Raw genomic sequence first — 19,739 nt, forward strand, 5'->3', positions numbered from 1 at the left:
TCCTGGCCTTCACATTTACATGATGGAAGGAGCAGGACCCTGGCCTGTGTTTTTACAGAAAGGTGAAGGACGAGGGCAGGAAGGAAGACGCAGGGAGAACACCAAGGAGGAGGTGCAGCTCCCTTCCTCTAAGGGCGATAAGTTTTGTGATCCCACGGAGGCAAAGATCAAAGAGCGTGCGAAGCTGACAGCATGGTGCCACAAATGCGCCAAGCTTGCAAAGGGCATGAGCAAAATCACTGGGTATTTCTGCATTGCTTTTTGGTTTTAAAACTCTGCTATTATCTTCAAGAGCAGGCTGTCAACAGTGGCTGTTTAGACCTGGTTTCCCAAGACGCTGTCCCATGCCTGTCCTTTGAGGGGGCAGAAAGGTCTGTATCAGGCTGCACCGCCGTGACCTGACACATCTCCAAATGTTAGCAGGAGTTAGCAAATTTTTGCAGTTAGCGAATTGCCTGTTTCTGGGTGCACACCCGAGCCCAAGACACTAGAACCATGGGTGCACATTCTCCCTCCTGCCCTTTGCAGAATCGCTCTGCCTCTTCGTTATCAAGTATGAAGGCATAAACACCTGCAGGGTGTCTCTGATTCCGTGCACAAGTGTCTTTCCCTGAGTGATGGGGAGCTGACAGCAGAGCTGTACAAAGTCATCGGCTTCTGACACCTGCCCACAGACACAGCTCAGGCTTGCACGGGCGAGATGCCCCCGAGACCCGAATTAGTGTCATTGGGCGAGTGATCCCCATCCCCGCCCGGCCCTGGACTCGCACCCTGGGACCTGAGCTGCTCGTGCGTGGGGTATCTGAAATCAAAACATGTAATAATAAGATGAGCAATAATGGAAATACCATGGCTTGTAGAGATGTCGAGCTCCAGGGGCGTAATGGAAATTCAGACTTTTTTTTCTAATGCGCTTCTGCTCTAATAACCGCTTTTTTCCCTCATCGCTTTTCATCTGAAAACACTGGCGTGCTGCACCAGCAGCAGCTGATCAAGACTTCACACGTCCTGCTCATTATCCTTGCTTCACACAAGGGGAAGCGGGAAGGATTTATAGCACCCAATTTTGTAGAAGTGTTGCCCAAAGTGAAATACCCGGCTGTGTCTGCTCCAGGAAGGCTGCAGCTGTGCTGGTCTAAGGCTGGGAGAGGAGAGACTTTATAGGGACAGATAAAATCTTTTATTAGACCCACTGATCTAGCTGGAATAGGCAGACAGGTTTTAGGTGCTTAGACCTGTTTTCAGGTCTCAGGTCTGTCTGCAGATAGCTCAGGACCTCATGTAACATCTTCCTCAGCATTTCTCCACCTCCCTGAACCCCAGAGATGCTGAAGGGCAGGAGGCAAAGAGAGAATTCAATTTGGGAACCAGAGACAGAGGCAACAGAAGTGGAGGGAAATGATGAGGGAGGTAATTACGGCAGAGCAGGGACTGTTTGTGGTGCTCCACCTGCCCAGCTCAGCACTGTTGGAGGTGACACCCACCACGTGCACAGGTCCTGTGTGCCTCTGGATACCCGGCTGGCTCTGGGGGACAAGCAGAAAGCAGTGAAGGGACGTGCAGAAAGCTGAAATCTTGTTCTCCTACCAAACTTTCAAAACCTGCCCCTAAAGCCATGCAAACCTGCAGAGCTCCCTGCTGCAATCCCTCATTGTGTGCGTGCTGCAGGATGAGTCCTGGGCACTGCTTCCACACATCTTCCACATTCAACCCTTCCACCCGCCCACTCCTATTCCTCGCCTAAACCCTCCGGCAGGCAAAACCCAAGCCCTGCCCCGATGCAACTCCATGTGCAAAGGAATATGACCACAGCATCAAAAATAATGCACAATTTAGCCTTTCTTTTTTCCTCTCCTTTTCTTGTGTATTAATTCCCCAAGTCCTCAAAATTATTTGTGACTTCATAAAGCATATCAACAAGATTTCTCTTTTTTTGAAAAAATAATAAAAGGGTTCATCCTGCTGGTAATTTATAGTAATTGTAGTAACCTGATAATAATTTCTAGTAATTAAGCACCATACTAATTCACTCATTTACTGAGCAATGTCTTTTCTGTATTTATGGGGGCTGTGCTGGAGTATAAATATCTTACTCACTTTGTTGGATAATGAAAATTTACTGAGTAGCTTTTTAAAAAATGTTTATTCATTTTATGCTATTCTTAGTAATCACGTGTGAATAAGAAGTAATTGCTTTACTTGGGATGGTAATTAGAAAGTACTAAGTCATTGTTTTCCTTTCGTGAGCGGATGGTTTGTTTAAGTGTGCATCTGCTCTCCCAGCATTAATTCAACCTGCCAGCCGCTCATCCTCCGCATCAGCAGCCGGGGCCACATCCTGCTCGCTCTGAGCATGAAGTCGGGAGTTTCTAGAACCGAGGGGCCAGAGCAGCTGAGGGGTCACACGGACCTGGGGGCCCAGATGGATGCAGAATTGCTTGACTCATGTTGCTGTGAAATCCTCCATCTTTGACACCTTTGCTCTGGCACGGAGGAGCACGGCAAGAGCTGCACAGCTCCATCAGCATGCAGGGCAGGATTTGCATCTGCTAATCAGAGCCAGATCCGGGAAAGCAACTTTCAATAAGAGAATCCCATTACGAAGCAACCAGCTGTGAAATACTGTACCTGTGTTGCACCCTGCAACCCCCAGCCTCTTCTTTCCCTGCCAAGGAGGCAGGAGCTTCTCCCAGCATGGAGGTGGGAAAGGGGGAGGAGGGGAATAAAATAAATATGGGAAGCGGGTTTTGATATTCCCATGTAGGAGGCCCATCCGCAGTGTTCACTCCATGCTCCCCATGCGGGGTGGACACTTACAGAAAACTTAAGGAAAAAGGCATTTTTCCCCAGAAGCCCCCAGAAGCCTGGAAGTGTGTGTCCCTTGTCAGCATTAGCCCAGCAGGGGCACGTAACAGCCTTGCCAAGCAGCACTGCAGCTCAGCACCTGCAGCCGTAATCTTTCGGAGGCAGCCCTCCAGCTGGTCTGCATCTCGGACTGGGACATCACAGCCTGACCCAGAGGGAAACCAGACCAAATGACATGAATTCACAACTAATGCATGCCATGCCTTGGTTTCCCCATTTGTAAACTGGAGTTAACGGTGCTGTTCTCCTTCGCAAGACACTTTGGGATCTCCTGGTAGGCACCAGGCTTCAGTGTCAGGCTAGGAGACGGGGTCGCTGTGTGGGATATGGGGCAATGCAGCATCATTCCGAGGTGGTTGCAGACATATCACAGGACATGATCTTTAAAAGCACCAAGTGATTTTTAATGTTTCTCAGAGAGCATTTACAGGGATCTGGTTTACTGAGCACACAGAGCAGCCTGTTCTTGCTGGAAAACGGGGTGCTCAGTGCAGCCAAGCATCTACAAATAGAAATTTGGGACCATCTTGCTCTCTGCCTACAGTTTTTCCATCTGTAAAATGGGGATAGCATGGCTTCCTGGGACACCATTCTGCACACACTGCAGCTGCCATGCTACCTGCCTGTAAAAGTGGCACAAGCCCTTTAAAAGGGACTGTTTTTCCCCACTTCATCCAGATGTGATAGCAAAGATGGGGGAGATCCACAGTGCCTGCAGGTGCCAGGAATACCAGAAAACAGGAGAAAGTCAAAAAGGGACCTCAAGTCCTGGGGAACAGGATAGGACTCTGCAGGTGCTGCAGGTTCATCCAGTAGTCAGCAGCCAGAAGCAAGGAAGAGATGCATGGTGTAGGTGTGGTATAGGGATGGGAGTTGTGTGTCCTGGCTGGCAGCTGGGGAGGCAGAGGAAGAGCCAAAACACCGCTAAGAGCATTTAGGGGTCTTCCCCATCTCCTTAGCCTTTCACCAAGGTCAAGCAGCCTTGTGCAACATCTCTGAGTCCAAATCCTCCGAGGAACCATTTGCATTTCCATGTCCCTGTCCCCTTCCAAGGCGGTGGGGACGAAGGAGCCAGCACAAGAGCAAGAGGCAGATCCAGGGCACCCCGATAAATCCCTGCAGGGCTGGCAGCCAAGGCGCCTGCTTCCCCGAGATAAAAGGGAAGCGTGGCTGCTGCGAGGCGCGGACACTGGCTCAGCACCCTGCTAATCCCTTCAGCCCCGACACGGCTGCTTGAGGAAGGGGCAGCCGCTTGTATTTGTTTTGCAAGTGCCTTGTGCACGGGGAAACAGAGAGGAAAGGAAAATGTTTCTTTACGTAGCCACTGGGAAGGAGTGATACTGCAGAAGGGCCCTGGGTTTGGGGCACATCAGTTAGGTACTTTGAGATATAACCTGAGGTGGGATGTGGTTCTGACTGGTGTCGTGATAGAAATCTGGGTAGGCAAAGAAAAGCCTTGCAAAATTGCAGCTGCTGGAGAAAAATCATTTGAGGAGCCTGGGAAAAAAAAAAAAAAAAAAAAAAAAAAAAAAAAGGAACCCATAACGACAGGCAGCTTCATAAGGAAAAAACACTGGGCCGGGGAAGGCAAGGAAAACTCTTCTGCAGGACCTCAGTGCCAGGCAAATTCATATCAGAATAAGGCTTTCATTTCTGACAGGGAGGATGATTGACCACAGGAACAAATAATCAAGAAATGCTCCAACTCTTATGCCTGTGGATAAAGCCTGGGTGCCCTTTGGGAGCAGCCTTTCACCAAGCACACAGCACTGGGCTCCCCTCAGGGATGCCTCTGACCAAGAAGCCTGCTGATGCTCCCATCAGGTCTGAGAAGTGGCGCCACTGCAGGTCCCTGTAAAATTTGCCAGTCCATATAAAATTATTGCTCACCTCTGCTCTGGGAAATGACAGAGTCTGCTTCAGCAGGAATGGCTGTGGGACACGATGTAACTGACACGTGCCAGCTGGGGCTTTTCCCCCAGCAGCAAAAGAGGATTTAAATCCTCAAGCCAAATTAAAGACCCTGCCAAATTTGCTGTTGGTCCAGCACTGAGATGATGGCTCTTCTTTTAAGAAAGAAGGTGGAAGATGGTGTCGGCTTTCTTCTGGCAACAAAACCTGGATTTTTTTTTTTTTTTAATTTTGCTTTTCTTCCAAGCCCGTTGCCTTTAATCTTATTTCCAGTCCCTGGGCTCTGTTGCATTCACACCTCTATTTCTGCCGCTTGCTGTCAGCCACCCCAGGGCGCTCAGAGCTCCCTTTTAGGGCAGCCAGGGGGGGACAGTGTCACGGGGCAGGGGTGGCAGGAGGGTTGCTATTTCTGCCTAATGACTTCCAGCTTAAATTATCTGCAAAGCATCCTGATTATCCAGGTGCCATTTCAACCATGGGGCCGCGGGGGGAGGACCGGGCAGGCTTCCAGCTGCAGGTTGCCTCTGCTGAAGCGCTACGGGGAGAAGAAGGGGATTCAAACCAGCAAGTGCCTAAAGCAAGGCAAACAGAAGGGCTGGGAAGCCCCTGTGCAGTGCTGGATCGTACCCTTACCTACACTATTATGTACCCAAACATGAGCGAGACCAGCCCAGTATCCCACAGCCTGCTGCTGACAAATGCTGAAAGGCAGGGAACAGGATGCTCCCAAGTGGCCAGCATCTCTCCCTAATTCAGTGGCTGTTGCCTCACTGAAGAAATTAGTGTTATTATTATGAGTGGTTGGGCCAATATAGGGATGCCACTGTGGAAATTTGGGATTTGTTGCTCTCCTTCCCACACACACATAGTCACAACGCATTGGGAGTAAGTGACGCAGGCAGGTCCTGACCCAGTGAGATGCTCCTGCGGCAGATGTTGAGTGTGTGGGATGGTGAAAAGTTCATGTGTTGGGAGTGGAAAACTGCAGGGAGGCTGTCCTCCCTACATGCAGCAGGGGGAAGGCACAGCCTCCCGTGTCTGAAAGGGCTCGGGAGGAAAGGTGAATTGGGAAAAACGAAAGCTGAGGGGAATGGACTCTGAGTTTGGACAAGTGGAATTTTTTGTTTCAAATACTTAAAGTGGAACATTTGGAGTTTTCATACCAAGATGACAGTTTCAGTCCAAATTGAGTCACACTGATTTTTATTTTTTTTTTGGATGTTATAAAAATAAATCCTCAGAGAAATCCCCTCCCCTCCAAATGCAGACTGAAACAGTTCACTTTACTCAAATGCTTCTTCTCAGGGCTTCATTTCGATGAGAAGACCAATCATTCATTTATTTGGCTGACTAAGGCTGCTTTTCCTTCTCACCTCAATAAACCACCCTCTTGCTGCTGCTTGCAAGATGAAAGCTCACCCTCAGATGTATTTCCAGGTGGTTTCTGCAAGGGAACACATTTATCATGAAGAGCAGTTGGCCGATAGAGAAGTATCCCAAAAACACATTTGCAGATGGGAAGGGAGACATGGTGGAACCGTTCTGTCTCTGAGATCTTGAGTCCTCCCCAAGGTTTTCAAAAGAAATGATGTTTCCATGGGGCAGCACCATCTCTTGGAGCCCCTTTTATAAGGCAAATCTCTGCTCCGTAATTAATTAAAGGGCAACATGGGGAAAAGGCACGATCTACTGGTGGGCTGGAAGGATCTGGTAGGAGCCTGGCATGACCCCAGCCAGTAAATAATCCAAGGAAAGTTCAGGCAGGTGGCTGTGAAGTGGATGTTTTCAGCTCCATCTACCAAAGCTGCTTGCATAAACCAGGGCTGTAGCCGCTGGGTTTCCACTGCACACAGCTGCTGGGCATTAATGCAGGAGTGGAAAGGGTTGCAGCGGGGGAAAACTGATAGGACAGAAACCAAGGCACTCCAGCATTGGTATTGGCAGGCAAAAGTACAGGAGAAGCAAGAGATGCAGGTTTAAAGACATGGGAGTGGGACTCAAATTGCTGCTGGCCAGGATACCTTTGATAAGTTTTGATTTGGATAAAAAATGGGAGTTTATGTGTTATTTTGGTTAGTGACGCTGAAATGTTTCCTAGAGGCAAGCCAGGCTCCATGATGGTTTCACCTGGAAGATTATGGAGTTAATTCTGCATTTTTCTGCTATTTTTCTCCCTTTTAGTCAATGAGTCAGAAAGGTGGAAAAAAAGCCTCTTTTGTGCAGACTGAAATGTCTTGCACAAGCCAAAATGAAACTCTGGGCTAAGATTCAGCAAGGGCAGGTAAACATTGTTAAATGACCTTCTAGCCCTTTTCATGTTCCTGCTGGACACTTCTCTATGTAAAAGCTGCACTTGAAATGAAAAGTCCAAACATTTCATTTGGAAAAACACAGAAATGAAACATTTTTACTTTTCTTTCTTTCCACTTTTCAGCCCAAAAGCTGCTCACTTAATTTGCCTCAGACTTAGCAATGGCTTCAGCTGGCATTTGCTACAAACTCTTTTCAAAAATAAGTTCCCTCAGCCCTAGGAATAGGTTTGCTATTCACCCCGACCAGCTGGGAAGGAAGAAAAAGACAAAAATGAGAAAAGACAGGGGCCACGAAGAAGGCTGTGCCTCACCAAACTTCATCTCACAGAAATTCAGCACCGTTTCCCTTCAAGCGCAGGGAGCACTCTGGGCGCGCGGCACGAGCTCCCCGGGGACCCCGAGGCAGTGCTTGGAGCAAAGCTGTCAGCCTCTCCCCCTTGAAAAAGCCTTCCAAGTACAAGTTTTTGGTCTTCGGCGCAGCAAACAGGAGGGATATTTTGGGAGCGGTCTTGTTCTCCTGGCTCCTTTCTTCTCCCTGCCTCCTGCTGCTGCTTCATGGTTTTGATCTCTCTGCTCTCCCTCTCCCTTCATATCTCTGCTTCGGAGGTGAGATGTGATTCTCTTCCCCACCCTCTGTGTGCGCATCCTGGTGCCAAAATCAAGGATATGTTTCGTAGCTCAGGGTCCTCCCCAGAGCTCTGCAAACCACAAAAGCGCTGGGATGCCTGAAGCAAGAAGGACGCATATTCAGTCCACCCAAGCACCTTCCGAATCCACTCACCCAGCTACAAACTCTTTTGGCATAATTATTTACGGGGTTTCCTGCAGGAGGGCTGCAAAGTAGTGGCCAAGGCTTGGCCAACTCATTGCTCAGTGCAAAGACGTGAATTATTCCAACATTAGCATGGTTTGCTGGTAGCCAACCTCTTGCAGCCTGCAAAAGCAACTGCGGGAGTGCGGTAAATGGGTATCACTAGGTTGCAATAAAAAAATCTTTGGTTGCAAAATTGGTATATATTGGGTTGAAATAGTATTGCAGAGTTGGAATGATTGGGTGTTATTGGGTTACTATAATATTGGGCTCTAATAATGAACCCCAAGGGAATAATACACCCCAAAAAGGTGTGCCGTTCTCAATCCCTTTGCCTCCCCATCACAGTTCTGTTCAGAATAGGGGCAGAAGTGTTTTGGTTGGTTGGTCTATTTGGCGAGCTCAAGTTCGTTTCTCCATTCAAAGGTTCCAGGACAGTGTTTCATAGGGTAATAAATGGGAATGTGGGGTGTCTGGGGGATTCATACCCTCTTTTTCCCACCTCTTGCACCCAGTTATGCCCACAGGGGGATGTGGGAAATAGTTTAGCATGAGGCCCCACCCTGGTGCTAATAGAGCACTAAGAGAGCATCCTCCCAGCGCAACAGCAACTGGGTTTGCATCGACCACCAGCAGAGCCCTAGTGTACAGGGCATCCTTTGAGGAGCTGAGCTGTTTTCTGCAGACGGAATGAGATAACCCTAGGAGTCACAGATTCCCAAGCGCCAGGCAAGCCCCTGTACCCCCGCTAACACCCACAGCCCCCACCAGCACTTCATTCCCATGTGGTTTCCCTATTCAGTGGGCAGGCACCAAGCTCTCAGCACCTCCATGAACATATGGTACCCCGATTCCACCGAGCACATTTTTAGGGCAAAATTCTCATCCCACTGCTCACTCAACTCAAAATAGAAAGCTGAATTTGGGATGAAATGGATAGCTGTTGGCTGGAGAAGCGGCGTGCAATTAAAAAGGAGGAGCTGCCAGGAATATTTTACACTGCGCATATGCTGTTTGTGATCCTGGGCGCACAAAAGAAAAGGAAAAAAGGGTTTCTTTGGGAGAGAAAGAGAAGAGAAAAAGTTGTTTGTAGTCTGACTTGCTAGGACCATTTTGGACAAGCCAAAATGCTGCTGCTGGCCACTGGGTGGGAGTTGGGGGCAGCACACATCTCCAGCTGCAGCTTCCCCTGAGCCCAGGTGAAGAGCCCAAGCCAATGTTCTGCAGAGAAATGCAGGCAGATATGGGGAACAGGGAGAATTTGGGATAGCAGTGGGTGATGTAAAGAGATATCATATCCACAGAGTGAAATGGACTAAGCAGAGGATTCTCCATGGTTTTACCTTTCTTTGTCTCTCAATATTCAGCCCCTCTCTGCTCCCAGACACATTTTTGCCCTGGCTCCCATGCCCATGAGGGCTCTGGCAGCTCCAAGCCACCCTTTGGGAATGTCTTTGGCCAGCTGGGGATGTGCTGGGGCAGGTTATGGGTGGGTCAACAACACATCAGCTGAGCATTTTGATTGTGCGTTTCATATGGAATATGGAAATTCCCATTGCACGGGGGATTTCATGGTTTTGTCAATGTTTCAGCAGCAGAAGCTGGGAATTTTACAACACTGTGAAAGGAGTGTCTGCCAAAAAAATCCATTTACATTTGAGGAAAACTTTGCATTTCCTCCAAACTTGGCTCTTTTTTGTAAATGCAGTGGTAACATCACTTCAGAATGAAAAAAAAGACAACAGCAAAATAGAAGTCATCAAAGAGGGGCTGGAAGCTGGCTTTGGGGTCTGGGAGAGATTCAGGCAGAGGCATCCGTGGGTGCAAAGTTCATCCAACCTGCAGGTCCGTGCACGGTTTGCCCAGCCCTGAGCACATGGACAGACACTGCGCTGCTCCCCAGATTTGCACATCACAACCCCATCGGGACTGCTCACCCTGCCCAGCCTCCTCAAAGCCAGCACTGCCAGCAGAGCTGGGCCAGGCTTTCTTCAGGCTGCAAAGAAAAGAGCTAAGGAAGGGGAAAGAAATGCTCAGAAAAAGCCATTTGTCCCCTCAGCTTTATTCCGGCTGCAGAGTCGGAGCAGCTTGTAGCTCCAGAGAACTTTTAATAGAAATCTTCGGAATGAAATGGGCTACAGCTGTTTGCCTTGATAAATATATTTTATGCTACATGCCTCAGCCGCCATCTGTTTGCTGATACGAGCATTTCTCCTCTGCGGCAGCTGAAGAGAAGTCATCAAAGGGAATAGCAGGAGATGGGTTTAGTTGCAGGTACAGGGGAAGAGGTGAAGTGGCCCATGCAATGGAGTTATTCCAGCGGCTTAATGTCGCAAAGCGTGTACAAGAGCAAGAGGGAAGGTGGCGGGTGGGCTGGGGCAGCAGGCGTTCCCAGGGGAGCCCGGTCTTGCTGCTTTTCTGCTGGTCAGGTTAAAGAAGAAATGCACTGTGCAGTGTCTGGGTAGCAGGCTAGGAGGGTTTTCAGAAGTTCCGGTGCTTATTGTTCATTTAAAACTGCTATGCTGGGTTTTGGGGCACTGGAAAATCCTGTGAAGGAGCTTTATGCACCTGAATACAAGGTGAGTCCTTCCCTCCCCTCTCTCCACCCCCACTCAGGACAACTCCCCGTCCGCAGAACTGCTTGACCCACCATGAGCCATCCCCATAAAAACCTGCAGTGGTGCAAACCAACCATGAGCATCATGTCTCCAGCTGCTTTTCCCCCACACTTGGAGCATCATTTCTCCAGCAGAGACATCCCACGATCTCTCTCCTTGCTTAAGAGGGACAAACAGAGCCTGTGGGCAAATCATTCCAGACTGATTTACAGCCTAGCACCAAGGGAGAGCCCACCACCATCCCCGGTACGTTGTTTTAACTGTTATTTGTGCTCACAGTCAGGAAGCCCCTGCCTTGCTCCTCTCGTAAAACTTTGCTGGAGTGAATTGAGCTGATGTCCCTGCTGTTACTGATCCTGCAGTAACTTCTCGCATGACCCACGGGACTCAGGGACTTTTGCACAAGCATCCTGGCTCTCTGCAGACACTTACCCACTTGAAAATGTCACTCTTTTTCACCAGTTCATAGATATTCAGGCCTGGGGGGCTGTTTGGTGGGTGGGTCTGACCTCCAGACCTGAGCAATGCTATCGGAGAGCCAGGGTTTGTTTTTCTATTCCCTTGCTCTCCCATTAGCACCCAGCCGTGGCACCACTACACTTAGCCTAGGTACGTAATAGCTGGTTGTCATTGGCACTCACATGCCTAGGTGACAGGTGCCCTAGCCATAACATGGCTTACTATGATGATTATTGCTATCATTGCTATGATTATCATATTATTTTATATTGCCTAGATGGCTCAGCCAAGGTCAGAGCTGCGGGAGGTTCTGTAGAAATTGTGGAAGAGGGAGAACCGTGATGGGGGGGACTGAAACTAGGCAGCTGGGCAGAGAGGAAGGCTGGCAGGGACGAGGTGCTGTGACTGGGCAGGGGAAGGGGAGCAGCAGCTCAGGTTGGATTACGTTGTGCCAAACTCTGTCGGAGGCAGACCTCATCTGAAGGCGGGCAGGACAGGGGAGATTTGCAAGGAAAGGTGGCTCTGCAGCGGTGCCAGCGCTTTCTGCAAGTGGAGAAGCTGTTGGTGGCTCAAGGACATGGGTGTGGAGGAACCCAGGGTTCATATTTAAGGGCAATTATGGTCTTTTTGCCACATTCGTTCTTGGTAAGTGGTAATCCCTCCTCAGCCTATGCTGCAGCCTGCCCCTGTGCTTCTTGCAAGCTGTGCACTTGGCTGCACACAGCCGGCTGCAGGGGCAGAGGAGCTGTGGTGCCATGGGGGTGTCATGATGGGGCCCTGGGGGCTACTTGGGTGCAACCAGCCCCAGTGATCCCCCCTTTTTCTGCCCTCCCTCCCTTCTCCCCCCGCCCCCCCAGGCATCACAGGTGGCCAAGAGGAGCCACTGGGCTGTTGTATGGCATTATCACAGGGCAACCGGGGAGGGAAGATGCTGCCAGCCCATCAAAAAAAAGATCCCCAGGGCAGAAAATCCCCCTTTCCTAATGGGCTCTCGAGGGTGTGACCCTTCTCCTGGTGGATTTTGGGCCCAAACCTCCACAATACACCTAGGAGTCCACATCAGCTGGGACGATTGCAGGCTGGCACCGGGAGAGGAGCTCAGCGGCAGCTTGGGGCTGTCCTCAGCAGGTCTCTGGGCAAAGCCCGTGGGACAAGTCCCCCAGCACCAGCAGGGACTGCATCGGGCCCTACCCACAACCAGTGTAATCAGTGCGTGCTCCTCACCGTCTGCCAAATCCTCCTCCTGTCCTGCATCTTCTCCCCCTCTCACCACTCCTCCTATTCTTCCACCCAGAGAGCTACAACCTTGGAGCACTTTAAAAGTCAAGGGGATTCAATTAAACACCGGAGGTTTTATTATTTTCTTGTATTTTCCTCCTCTGTCACCTCCGGCATCTTTCACACAGTGTCTCCAAACACTTTGCTGGGCGAGAGGAAGGCAGAGCAAAGCCCTTTAGCAGAGCCAGGCATCGTGGCAGCTCAGAGGAACACCACAAAGCAGCGAACACGCAAGGAAAGCAGCTGGAACAGCGTGTGGGCTCCCCACAGCTCCCAAACCAGGGCTGGAAAAGCCTGGGGGCACCTCGGGAAAGAAGACCTCTCCCCTTTAGCATCACCCAGCACTGCATCCCCTCTCCACGCTGTGTGCCCCAGCCCACGGAGCATCCCTGCCCATCCTGAGGCTGCTGCCGCTGGGTTTCGGTGGATTCATGATTCACGACGGGGCTTTTGCTGCTGGGAGGTTACGGATTTGGGTGCTTTTATGTCAGCGAACACTCATTCCTGTGAGTGATTCCTTTCAGCAACGCCAGGCACTGAATCACTGGTCTGTGATCCTGTAAAATTAACATGCCCTGCTATAAATAACTGCTCTCTAATGGGCTGTCATTTGATGGCTTTTGGAAAGGCTCAGCTCGTGCGAGCAAAAGTTTTAATGACGGTAATTGAAATTAGATGAAACCCATCAATGTTGGGCTTTCTGTGACCCATGCTAGGACAAAATCTATCATGCATCAGGGAAAAATTACACCTCCTGGGACCTGCCCGGCACGACGAAACCCGTGTAACTCCGTCAGTGCGCTCTGCAGGCGCAGCCAGTGCTTGTTTTCGGCACAGCACACTCGCAGCATTTTTGCTACCTCTGCAGCAGGGTGGGAGGTGGCAGAGAGCTGGTGGGGCCAGGATGCACCACCTGCTTTTGGGAGCACCTTGCAGGATGCTCAGGGCCAGACCCTAGAGGTTTAATTTCCAAGGGGTGCGTTTTGGCTGTGCCCAGCCAGCCCATGCTGCTGCCCTCCAAATCGAGCACAATCAGAGCCCAGATTCAATTCATTTTACACACAGCTCACTGTTTTGTTTCTTGTTTCTCCTCCTGTTCACACCCCAAAGGGAGGTGGGCTCCTGGGGGCTGCAAACCGCACACATCCATCCCCAGCGGACACTGAGCCCCCGGGAGCGACCAGCGGGGATGGGATAACAAGTCCCCCCGTGCAGTGTACGTGCTCCTGGCATGTAATAAAACATCCCCTCTCCGGAGACAAGGGCTGGCATGGGGCAAATTAAGAGATGCCCAAGTGCCCCCAGAGTGCTGGGATGCCCTTGCTGCAAGAAGCCTTGGGACGTGCGGTGCTGCTGATAATGAGACGTCTGGGAAGGGTGGGTTCTGTGGGCTTTGGCTTTCTTCCTAAGGGCCAGACAGGAGGAAAAGATGATAAAATGGGCTTTTTTTTCCTTTCTTTTTTTTTTTTTTTTTTCCTAATAGGCCCCAGCAATTTTTAGGCACGCAGAGACACACCGAGCACCGCTTACCTTTCATTACACAGGGAAGGAGGCTGAAGACACAGCGGGGAGGTGAAGGGGAACATACTCAGAGCACAACTAGAGTGATTGCTGCAGGATTTTTGCAGCAAAAGGACCCAGCAAATGTTAGCTACATCGCCCAGCGAGGATCCTGCAGTGCTCCCAGGGAAACTGAGGCACAGCGTGGGTTGGCTGGCAGTCCTACAGCACAACAGGCGGAGGTGACCTTTAGGGGAAGCAAACCTTGGCAGCGTGGCCCCAAAACCTACATGTTTAAGAGGAAACAAAGGACCCTTGATGCTTTTCACCTAAAGAAAAAAATAAAATATCAAAGTGGGGGCAAATATTTTCCAAAGTCACAAGAAAACACAAAAACTCAAAATAGAGAAGTGGCTCTGGGCTATCAGAGTGAGCTGCTTGGTTGGCCTCCAACAAAGTGTATTTTGAATCTAGCAGTTGCAGAAGAATTTTGAAAAGGATTGGTTAACATTCCCTATAAGAGACAATGTTTTTATTTCAAAATTGCCAGCAAACCAAAAAATTCATTTTCTTCTATCTCTATTTGTAAGTGAATATTCACTGGGATATTTGATAGCTGTAATTTACTCTTCAAGCTGTGTAATTAGCCACCTCAATCAAATAGCATCATTTCTATCTTTGCTCAAAGAATAACTGTTCCACTGCAAAACAGACGCCTTTCCTTGACTCGAGCAAATCCCAGGGACGGGCTGAATTTTCACTTGCTCTCCGCAGCCAACTTCTCCTTTCACTCGCTTGCTCACGGGGTTTGAAAGCTGCCTGGAAAAAAAGCTGGGGCTGAATATTGCCTCAGGACTCTTGCTCTAAACACGGCTCATCCCCCTGTGACAGCAGCCCCTGTGGAGGGGTGGGAGGGAGGTATTTGAGGCTGTTGGGGTGAAAGCTTTTTCCCCCTATCCTGTTCTTTGGGGGATTTGTGGCATGGGATGAGACAGGGAAGGAGGTGCAAGGGTTACCTAGAGGTTCTCCTTTTTGCATCTGAAAGCATTGCAGAACAATCATTTTTTCAGTAATATGTGTTTTGGACCTCATTTCAAACAAAGAAATAATTTCCCCAGAAAGTGAGGAGCCGGAAAGCCCCACGGGCCCATTTTCCTCTCCTTTGCACGCCTTGCCTTGTTGTTTATGCCTGGGCGTAAAACCCTGCTCAGGCTGATTTCTCTGCTTGTCTCGTTTTGAATTTCAGGATGGTGCCGGACCCAGGTACCAGCGCTGCAATCCGGGCACGTTATTTACCGGCAGCGCTTATCTGAGGCAGGTCCCAGGAGATTCAGCAGGGCTGGGAGCTGCAGCTGCAGCCTCCCCGCTGCCGGCCGCAGTAAAACAGCGAAGGCAAAGAGGGAAATTGCCTTGTAAAGACTGCAAGGACTTCGGCTTTCTTCTTTTGCTGGAGCTCTTAAATTCAAGGCTGGCTTCAGAGCCCCAGTCCTGGTTTTGTTCCTGGCAGACTTGAAAGACAGAACTTTTCTTTCCTATTCTTCTTAGCAAAACAATCCCTTGTTAACATAAAAAGATTAATCCTTGTGCTGCAGCCAGGAAGCCACACTTTCTCCAAGCCCTAAATAATATCATTCCCTTGCCACATTTATAAGGTGCTGTGTTCTTTTTTTTTTCTTTTCTTTTTTTTTTCTCCCTTTGCATTGAAAAAAATTGAAATCTTGTAATCTTGAGATAAATATAACAGTGTGGAAGCTTCCCATTCTTCTCCAATCTGATTGCAGTGGCAGCGAAAGGACATGGGCCTAATTAAGTGCCAATCAAGCAAAAATGGGATTCATTGTTTTTATACAAATGTTCTGTTTAACTCTTTGCAACTCATTCATTTTCAGGGGATTTTTTGTACATCCTCCCGTCTTCTCTATAGCCACAAAATCCAGGCCAGGTTTCTGAAAGAGCTTGTGGGATGAAAACAGCACAAAAGGATGTTAAAAGCCATAAATGGCACAGAGGACGGGGTCTGCCTGTGTCCAGCACTCCGCCAAATAGTTTCCCTGGCATTCTGCTGCAGGCAGCTCCTCTCCTGCAGACCACGGGAGGAGCTGTGGAGCTCCCTGCTGGCCCCAAGGTCCTGCTGAGCTGGGAATTTTTATGGGGCCTGGGAAAGGTCGGGATCGGATGGGAGCCTCCGAGCAAGCCCCTGTGTCCATCACCAACAGGCATCTGGACGACACCTTGCTCCAGAGGTTCAAGGCGCCAAACTGCCCAGGGCAAAACCTGGCCCCGTTCCTCTTATAACAGCCCACAGCCTGACACAGAGCTGATTCCAAAAAAAATGGGCACATCTGGACACAGGAGCTGAAAATTTCATGGGAACGGGTTTGCTTAAAGGATTTCTGGTGCTTGCTGTGCCTGTTCAGATCACAGAGTGTGCACATGGTGCCAATCACTGCAGGGGCCCAGGATGCACCATGTGCAGTTTCACCCCAGAGCTTGGGAGCAATGCCCATTTGTTGAATATAAACCCCTCTGCAGAGCCCCACAGCCCCCTGCTTCCAGAAACAGGCTGAGATGCATTCAGACTATCCATGCACAAAATTGCAGTGGCTCAACTCAGCTATTTTAACCTTGCATCGCAGGGACCGTTGACATAAAAGCAGACAGCCGGCTGAATGCAAAGCACGACATTAAAATAACTTAGCATTAAACAACCTGCACGAAAGGCTGCATCAAAGTGTTGTGAGGATGGTTGGTGGACCGAACTTGATTATGGTAGGCAAACCTAACAAGGCACCCACAGGACAGGATATTTGGCCACGTTTGCAGCTGTAATCCAAGCTGCCTTGCTTTTCCCCATGAAACAAAAATGTCATCAAAGTGCTTTTATTTTTTGCATTTAACCCCCAAAGCCTCAGCACCTTTCTCCCCCCCCGGCTGTTGGCCGGGCCTGCCTTCCTCTCCCCGTGCTGTTCCTGGACCTGCTGTACAAGAGCTTTATCAAGTGCCACAAGCAGAGACTTTTGGCAGCCGTCCACACGGCAGGGAGAGAAAGAGGTAGGTGGCAAAAAGAGCCCAGGCACTGCCCCTTATCTGCGTCCCCAGCCTCTCGCTGGGTTGGTTTCAAGGAGGGTCCATGGGGGTCCGTGGGAAGGGACTGGCACCTTCTGGACGGGGTCACCCATAAAACTGGAGCTGCATGAGGTGCCAGAATGCCGCAAACACCCCTCAGGCCCCGGGGGATTGCAGAGCCAGGGGCTTTGAGGAGGTGGCTGCCCTCTGATGCATCCCTACAGCACCTCTCAGTCCCAAAACATGCGCTACAGGAGCTGTGAAGCCCCCAAGGACGTGACAAAGGCTGTGCATTGCTCCAGGAGCTGTTATCTGGATGACTGCTCCCTTCTCCATCCCGCCATCCAAATAAGTTAGCTTGGTAACTGTTCGCCAGTGCATGCTTCAAAGCCTTTCCCCTGCAAATGAGCAAGAAACGTGAGCAGCACTGTGCGGGGGGGACACTGAGGCAGCGTGAGGTGGCCACAGGAAAAGCTCACAGCAGAGCAGGGAAAGCCTCCGAGTCCCGGTCACTGTTTTAACAGCAGGACCATGCACAGACTTCACTTGCCATGTGTATGTTTAAAAAGCAAGGAAAAGACTGTATAAAGCAGGGAAATGTGTGATTATTTCCCTCCCCCCACTCTCTTCCAGGTGCTTGGCTTAGCACTGTAATACCCAAGAATGAAATCCATCTGAGTTGCTCTTGTCCTGATGTTTAAAACTCCATTTTCTGTCAATATTGCTTCATTTTTATCAAGTTGCTTGCGTGTTTTATATTATTCTCCCTCCTTTTTTTTTTTTTTTCCATTTTGCTGTAGCATTTCAGAACATTTTGTTTCTTGCACTTCTCGGTAAATAGCCAGGAAGTAAGAGAGTCAAAGGCATGTGAAAAGTATTTGCTTTCATTGTTGTGATGTTTCATATCTACTGCACTTGTCAATGTGGAATACCGGTGGAAAAAAAAAAAAAAAAGAGAAAATTAAAAAAAAAAAAAAGAAAAAAAAACCCACCTGGTTTGTCCCCTTTGACTTTCAGAAGTCAAAAGAAGGCAGATCAGCTGCTCTGCCTGGTTTCTAGGATTGCTTTTTGAAGTTAGACATTGCACAGGGCAGGTTGCAGGGGCAGAGGGGAGGACACCCTCGTGGCCCCACCACAACGAGGTCTGGAAGAAGGGGGATGCAAAGGGACCGAGCGCGGGGCTCTGATGCAGACATAAATCTTTCCCACAGACGAGGTTGGGTTCGTTCAGCCCCAGCTTACCAGTTCATCTAAAGGCCTTCACCCCTCTACAATTCATTGCCTCATGGAAAGCACAGCAGATCTAAATGAGGTACCCAAGAAGAGCATTGAAATGATCCGTCTGCATGTGGTTTTGTCTCCTGCAGCCACACATGGAGGCAACCACCCACCGGCAGCCATCCACTCCAAGGTGCGGCCGGAGGGCACCAGCCCTTTTGCTGCTCCAGCAAACCAAAATTATGTCAGAAGCCTGATTTTTACATGCACGGTACAACTGCCTAGTCCTCTAAATCAAATTTGACTACCAATGTAGTCAAAACCGCAGAGATAATCAGTTAATAAAACTTCGCACTTACATGCTACTTTCATTCAAGGATTTAAAGCCCTTTGCAAAGGTCAGTATTACAATGATGAGAATTTTCCAGCTGAAATGTTTTCACTGGGAAGGAAATAAAAAGAAAACTATTCTCTTTTCCTATAAGTTAAAAATTCAGCTGTTTTTAATGCAGACAAGAAATAATATTCTTTGTGGAAAGGGAAAGAAAAAGAAATTGCCATGAAAATGTTAATGGAGTTCTGAAGCTTCGCAGTGAAGTCCTACATATGTAGCAGCCTTAATACGCATTAGTACCCGTAGTCTGCAAGCAAACAACATTTTGCAGATTAAACTAAAACACAACAGGAAAGCCCGAGAATTATTTAGAAATCTAATTCCCACTGAAATCAGGCATTGAGCATTTTAGCCTGTAATTCAACGTGCATTTAAATCAGCACTGCTGCCAGAAAAACACAACACCGCCGCCACTCCCCAACCCTGCCTGACACCTCGTGTGGCACACACAGAAACGTCTTGGTGGCCACAACCACTGCCAAAATCCATGCAAGGGTGGGAACTTGAAGGGACCTGTCCCAGACAAGTTGGGGAATAGTGAAAATGCGCCCCAGGGTACCACCGGCCCTGTTAGCCCCAGGGGAAGATGCAGGCACACAATGGCTGCAAGCCCCCATCCCTGCTTTTGTATCTTTCTCAAAGCAGTTGGCAGGTACACAGGCAGGGAGGGATAGGAAAAGCAGCGTGCATGTACAAAAATCAAATAGGCTTTACTTCTTAGATTTTATTTTAAATTATTTATTATAAAAGAAACAAAACCACTATCATTTCCAGGGTGACTGCCTCCCCCCACAGAGAGCAAAGCATGCACACACAAGGCTGAGACCCCACAGCTTCAACCACTAAATCCCAGGTCTGTACTGCTCCCAAAGCAGTTTTAACCCGGTTTAGCTTGTTAACACAGGCGTGCTTTGGAAAGTTATCCCCATTTAGCACAGGTAGCCACAAAGCCAGGCTCCATCTGAGGCAGGCACTCGCAGAAGCTCCAGACACAGCACGAAGAGCTGTGCCAGCCCCCTTTGAAGTTCACCTTTCAGCACAGCAGTAAGTAATTAGAGTTCACAGCTGTAATTACTTTCTAACGCTCATTTTTCTAATTGCGCTCAGCTGCCCACATGCCCCTCTCGGACTTGGAGATGGAGGCATGGGGTGCCCCAGCCGTGCGAAGCGTGGTGGTAAGAAACGCTTTTATTTATTTTGGTTTTCTGTCCCTAAACTCTCGCTGGGTAAAAATTTAGCTATTAAAAAAAAAAAAAAAAAAAAGAAAGCCTGAAAGATGAAAAGCGGTCATTTAAAAGACAAGGCAG

This window comes from Cygnus olor, chromosome 22 (assembly GCF_009769625.2).
Source record: "Cygnus olor isolate bCygOlo1 chromosome 22, bCygOlo1.pri.v2, whole genome shotgun sequence".
Lineage (NCBI taxonomy): Eukaryota > Metazoa > Chordata > Aves > Anseriformes > Anatidae > Cygnus > Cygnus olor.